Source organism: Anolis sagrei, chromosome Y, assembly GCF_037176765.1.
Source record: "Anolis sagrei isolate rAnoSag1 chromosome Y, rAnoSag1.mat, whole genome shotgun sequence".
Taxonomy (NCBI): Eukaryota; Metazoa; Chordata; class Lepidosauria; order Squamata; family Dactyloidae; genus Anolis; species Anolis sagrei.
The window spans coordinates 34,847,366-34,854,256 of record NC_090035.1 but is presented as its reverse complement, the minus strand read 5'-3'; positions in this window follow the sequence as shown (position 1 = coordinate 34,854,256).

The window sequence follows — 6,891 nt, the reverse complement described above, 5'->3', positions numbered from 1 at the left end:
AGACTCCCACCTCTACAGCAGCCAGGGAAGTGGATGGTCATAAACCAGGCCTGCACAACCTGCGCCTCCCCAGATGTTTGGATCTGCAACTCCCAGAAACCCTAATCAGCATGTCTGATAGCCAGGAATTCTAGGAGCTGAAGTCCAAATCACCTGGAAAGCCACAGGTTGGGCAGGCCTGTCGTAAACCATACGGGTACCATATTGGCCCTGGGATGACAGGTCAGTGTAGAACTGCCACTGGAGCCTCAACTTTTCATTTTGCCTCCATCATATTTATACTATAAGTTATCTCCTACTGCCACTACCTGTTTTCAAAGCCAGATTAAGATGCTTGTGGTTCTGGAGCAGTTTAAAATGTGTTGTGCAATGCTAGCTCTATAGTGTCCAGAGGAAGAGGGCGTCTCAACAGATCAAAGGTCTGGATACCATGAATAATTCCTCTGACGAGCGTCTTAAAGAGATGGGTATGTTTAGCTGCAGAAGAGAAAGTTGAGACATGAGAGGAACCATGTATAAATATATGAAAGGGTGTCATAAGAAAGAGGGAGCAGACTTCCTTTCTGCTGCCCTGGAGACTAGGACTCAATGGGGCCATGGGATCAAAGGACAAGAGAAAGGATTCCACCTGAACATTAGGAAGAACTTCCTGACTGTAAAAAGATCCGTTTAGCAGTGGAACTCTCTGGTTTGGAGTCTGGTGGAAGCTCCTTAAATAGAAGCTGGATAGCCATCTGTCTTTGATTGTGCTTTTCCTGCATGTCAGGTGGTTGGACTAGATGGCCCACATGGTTTTGTCCAACTCTATATTCTATGATGTACTGCCTCTACCAGAAAGAAATTTCCCTGGGCAAGAACCAGCCCACATTTCAGGCTGGAGCAAGGGTGCCTTTGAGCACCCACTCCTTCTGTATCCTAGTTGTGTGGTAATTATAGCATATACTTCCTCCTGATAGGAAAAAAAACTTTTTCAAATTGCAGTCAAAGATACAGACACACACACCACTAGCAAGATTTGGTTCAGCTTACTCTCCCAATTTAAAAAAATCACAGGAACAGAGAAAACATCTTTATATCACTGTCTACAACTTCATCTATAAAATGGTCAGGCACAAGATAGACTGGAATCTACTGAAATGGCTCTAGACAATTTGTGGCATAGAGCTTTGGGTTTCCATAAATGGTGGTGTGTTCACTCCTCTCTCCCCATGGGATTTTCCAGCCTGTGTTATTGTTATGCCTTTGTTGAAATATGAGTTGCTTATTGCTCTACATCACTTGAGCTATACTGAGATCATCTGGACCAGGGGTCCTCAAACTTTTTAAACGGGGGGCCAGATTACTGTCCCTCAGACCATTGGAGAGACGGACTATAGTTTCTTTAAAAAACGATGACCAAATTCTTATGACCATTGCACATGTCTTATTTTGCTACTGTTATGAATCGCAATGTAAATATTTGATATGCAGGATGTATTTCTATTGTTACAATCTGAACCTAAATCACAAAAACAATATACATTGTGAAATATTTATTTCTAATTACAAATAAATGAAATTTTGATTTCAAGCATGTCACAGCATGTGTAAGAGTCTTAATATAACAGCAGGAAATCCATGAATATGTTTACTGATCAGCCTATCACCTGAACTATCAGCAGTGTGGATTCAGATAACCCAGGGCAATTCCACACTGCCAGATAACTCAGAATATCAAAGCAGAAAACCCCACAATATGTGGTTTGAATTGGATTATATGACAGTGTGGACTCAGATAACCCAGGGCCTTGACAGTGCAAGCCAAGGACATTGTAAAACTACAAATCCAGGGATTCCATAGCTTCGAGCCATAGCATTTAAAGTGACGTACCATTGTTTTGTTTTGTTTTTAGCAGTGAAAGCAAAAGACATTGTAAAACTTCTATTTTTCCAGACATATATATCTGGTGGTGGGGTTTGGGCAGTTTCTGATAAAATCCACACTGTTCCATTCACCAGGTAATATTTGATGCTTTTCAAGGGCAAGAAATTATTTACCTTAAACAGAATTGAGCCTTTGGTGTTTTTCTCCAATACTGGGAGGTGTAGTATGATATGTTACTGGCCCTCTTAAGCAGAGAGGAACTGAACTTGTGTTGGTTGAGGTGATGTCAGACACCGGTTCTTCTCCCTTTTGGTGTCCTCCAGCCCTTTAAGGCAACATGTGAGGTCACCAGCACCACTTGAAGTTAGACAGGCAGGAAGGCACTTTGCAGGCTTGTACCTCAGGCTGCAGCCTGGCCCCTTTCTGAGAGGTGTGGAGGAGGGAGCAGCGATGCAGTACATTCTGCACCATTTCCTGAGCTACTTTGTTATCCCTGCCTTGCTCCTTAGCTGTTTCTCTCCTTCCCCTCTTCCTTCTCCTGCAGCCAGCTGGAGGAGGAGAATCGGGAGGAACAGGGTGGCGGTGATGCTGAGCACCCCCCCGCAAAGTAAGGGATAGTGACTTATAGTTCTGCAAAGGGCAAGGGCACCAGACTACACAACATGGGTTAAGTCTTGGTCACACTGCCAAGGCACTGACAACAACAAGGACCCCACGAGGCTTTTGGGAAATGGCTGGATCTTGGGACTTCTGCCCTTTGTGAGAGTTGTAGTTTCCAAAAGCGTGAATCAGTTGCAGCACAGCTGGGGTTTCATCTGCCAGCCTTCCCAATGACCATGGACCCTCGGCCTGCATGTCTTGGACTTCACTACATACTATCTCCCTTTTAAAACATTGGACTTCAGGCTTCTTCATGAAAATTAATTCTCTTATTAAATATACTTGGAATGTGGGACAAAGATGGGTTTTTTGTTGCTATGGATGCTTATGATTTGAATGTATGTATCTTGCTATGAAATATTGTCTTCCCCCTTTGCCTTTTGCCCTAGAAAATGTGACCCAGGACTGTTGAAATGCTTGAGGGAGAACCCCTGCCTCCCTCGAAACTTCTTTTTTGATTAACTCATCAGCATGGACAAAAAAAGCCATTTATGATTTCCTTTGTCTTGCTCTCTGAGTTGGTCTGGTGAGATGAGGAAGTCTATTTGGATACGGACATTATAATTGATTCTACAAAGGGCAGCATTGATCCCCCCCCCCCCCCGAGGTCCGCTGCCCTGATCCTGTTTGTTTTTTTGGTGAAAGCCTTTGTTTATGGAGATCACACCTTGCCAGCCAAAACAAAGCCTCACATTCCAGCTGGCTGGCAATCCATAATCCCATCATTTCCTCCATTGTCCACGGTCGGCCCGCCTTCTCGCTTCTGATTCGTCCATCTTCAGAAGCGAGAGAAATGTGCTGATTGGCCCTCCAGAGGCGGAGGAACTCGTTGATTGGCCCAGAGCAAGGCGGGCTGCCAAGCCTCCTCCCCGCTGTTTGAGTTGTCAATCAATCAGCGCGAAGCCGGGCGGAGAGGGGCGGATGGGTAATTCAAAAGGTTTTACTGTGTTTTCTCTATAAATATGATTGTAAATTCTTTAAGGGCATGCTTGTAGTGGAATTATTCCTACAATGCATCCGATCTCAGCTGAATCGCTAATAAAGACACCTCGGTCGCTGAACTTCTTCCGCTTTGGTGAGGATTTATTATTTTAATTATTTTTGCTGCTGAAATTGGCTTCGCTGGCCTCACCAAGATTCAAGGACTCTCTTTGGTGCGGTCCTCAGGATCTCCTCGGCTGGGGAGATCCTCCTAAAAGCTGCTCGATATCAGCAGCAGACTGGACACTGTCTCTCTCCTTCTTTCCCCTCTTCCTTCTCCAGGAGGAGGAGGAGGAGGATGAGGAGGAGGAAAGGCAGCCCTGGCAACTTTTCTCTCCTTCTTTCCCCTCTTCCTTCTCCAGGAGGAGGAGGAGGAGGATGGGGAGGAAAGGCAGCCCTGGCAACTTTTCTCTCCTTCTTTCCCCTCTTCCTTCTCCAGGAGGAGACGGAGGGTGGGAGGAAAGGCAACCATGGCACCTTTTCCCTCCTTCTTTCTTCCTTCTCCAGGAGGAGGAGGAGGAGGAGGAGGAGGAGGAACGGCAACCCTGGCACCTTTTCCCTCCTTCTTTCCTCTCTTCCTTCTCCAGGAGGAGGAGGAGGAGGAGGAGGATGGGGAGGAACGGCAACCCTGGCACCTTTTCTCTCCTTCTTTCCCCTCTTCCTTCTCCAGGTGGAGGAGGCTGGGGAAGAAGGGAGGAACAGTGTCCCTGGCTCCCTTTCTGTCTCCCCCCCTTCCTTCCTTCTCTAAGAGGAGGAAGATCGGGAGGAACAGTGGCCCCGGTGCCGTTTCTTTCATTCTCCCCGTGTCACCTGAACCATTTCTCTCCTTCCCCTCTTCCTTCTCCAGCAGCCAGCTGGAGGTGGGGGAGGAGGAGGATCAGGACGAACAGCTTGGCCTGGGTGCCCCTGTGCAGTCTCCGCAACTTTTTCTCCTCCTCCTCATGGCTAGCTGGCTTAGGAGTCTCATGTACAGGCTCCGCTGCCAGGCTTGACTCGAATATAAGCTGAGCCTGAAGAAGGAGGAGGAGGAGAAGCAGCAGCAGCCGCCTTGCCGTCATCGTCTCCACCTTCTTCTTCGAGCCGCTTCGTGAGCAGTAGCAGTAGCCGCCGCCGTCCTCCTCACCATTGGCAAGCCGAAGTGGGAGGGGGCCAGCCTCCTCCCCCTCCGCCGCATCTGCCTTTTCCTCCTCCACTGAGGCTCCGCGCCCTCTGTGCCCTGCAGCTGCCACCGTGCTTGTCTGCCCTGTTCCTTAGCGGCTCTTGGCTCCCAGGTTAGGCCACGGGGAGCGGATAAATGCCCTTGGCGGGCCACATGTGGCCCGTGGGCCTTAGTTTGAGGACCCCTGATCTGAACGGTCACAGGTTCATGTAAACATAAAACCATGTCTTATACTGAAGCCCTATTCAAACATATCACAGTGTGTAAAGAGAGAACTAAAGAGTCTTGTGGTGCCTTGAGGACTCACCAGTTATTGCAGCATATGCTTTTGTGGACTACAGATCAATATGATGAAATAAATTGGCTAGTCTTAAAAGCATCACAAGACCATGCTTTCTTTCTTTTTTTCTTTTGAAACAGATTAATGTGGCTACATTTTTACATTTTGTAATGTAGCTTGAGTAAACATCTCCACATCCAGTTTCTATCCATATGAGGAGGCTCTCCGTGTATTCTGTTTCCTCATTATCCAGAACTCTCTTTTTCCAGAATTCTGGATTATATGGAAAGCCTCCAACACATAGAAGAGAATCTCCTTTTGAAGTTAGTCACTTCCCAGGTGCTCCTTTCCCTAATTTCCCCTTTATACAGCTGTCTGGTCTACCTAGAGCAGTACTGTTTACAAAGACTGGCAGCGGCTTTTCAGGGCTTCACAAGGGATAGTCTTTCTTAACCATAATGGAAATGCTAGGGTTTGAATCTGGAAATTTCCAGGTGCAAAGTATGTGCTCAGTCTCTGAGCTATAGCCCTTCTTCCCAAAACTTACTATAATAAAATCTTAATACTAGCAATGAAATAGCATAATCCTCTGTATCAGAAGACTAGAGGCTAGCTGAGTGGGCTCAGGTGTAGAGGAAGGGGTGCCATCATTCCCTTCATACACCCAACATGTACTGCCTGAGACTAAGGACTTTCTAGTCATATTTTTTGTTTTTATTTTGTTAACATGACAAAACACACACACACACACACACACACACACACATATCTCAAAAGTTCCCTGAGTTGCCATAGACTCTCTGTGGTGCTGACCTATCTATCCAGCACCATAGTGAGTCTATGGCAACTCAGGGAGCTTTTGTATTCTTATTTGAGCAAAAATATCTTTCCTCACTATCTGGAGAAGGGATCTAAGAGCACAGCCCTGGGTCTGTCCCATGGTCATCTTGGCCGTCAGCACTAAGGTTAAAGGACACTTTTTATTTATTTTTTGAAAGCCGTGCGTAAGTTTAAGTCTGCTTTATGACAGCTGCATTACTCTCTTGGCTAAGTCTACATCTGATGCAGTGGGTCACACACCTCGTACCTCTCTAACAATTTGTCCAAACTACATTTTTAAATTAAACTTCTGCCTCCCTAGATGTTGTTGAACTATAGCTTCCATCATTCCTGGTCATGTTGACTGGAATGAAAGGGTCCAGCTATAAAGCCAGTGGTTTATTGATTTCCATTATCTTTGTCACCAGAGACAACCCTTTGTTAGGAGCAACTTCGGGTTCTTCTACACAGCCATATAACCCAGAATATCAAGGCAGAATAATCCACAATATCTGCTTTGAACTGTGTTATCTGAGTCCACACTGCTATATATCCCAGTTCAAAGCAGATAATGTGGGATTTTATTCAGCTGTGTGGAAGGGGCCTTAGGAGCATAACAACATAAGATAGGGCAGCTAATGTCAGAAGGCATTATTGTCTATCGGCTTGTTCTTACAATGTATTTGTAGTTAGACAGTGGTTAAAATGTACCAGTTACTTGAAATGTCTCATTGTTATAATGATTAAATAATCACCCACCTGAGATGAAAAGTGGCATCATGAAAAGGAAAAAGGAATGGGAGCTAATTGCCATTTCACTGTACATTAGGAAGTTTGCCCGGATGTAGCTGGAGGTGGCATTTTCTGCTCTGGGTCCCAGAACCACTACATGTTCCAAGTGAAGTGCTGACTGTAGGAGGATCTCCTTTGCTGCTCCTATAGTAGATAAACTGCTCCTACAGTTGAGAGCTGCTACTACTAGATCCTGCCTTCACACATTGCTCAGGAAGGTGTGGCCACCTGTAATTTAGGTTCAGTCATAGGTTTAGCTAATTTCATTCTGGTATTTTCCAAAAAGTTGTGTAACTGACCTGGAGAGAGAAAACTGAAGCTACTTATATGGTGCAA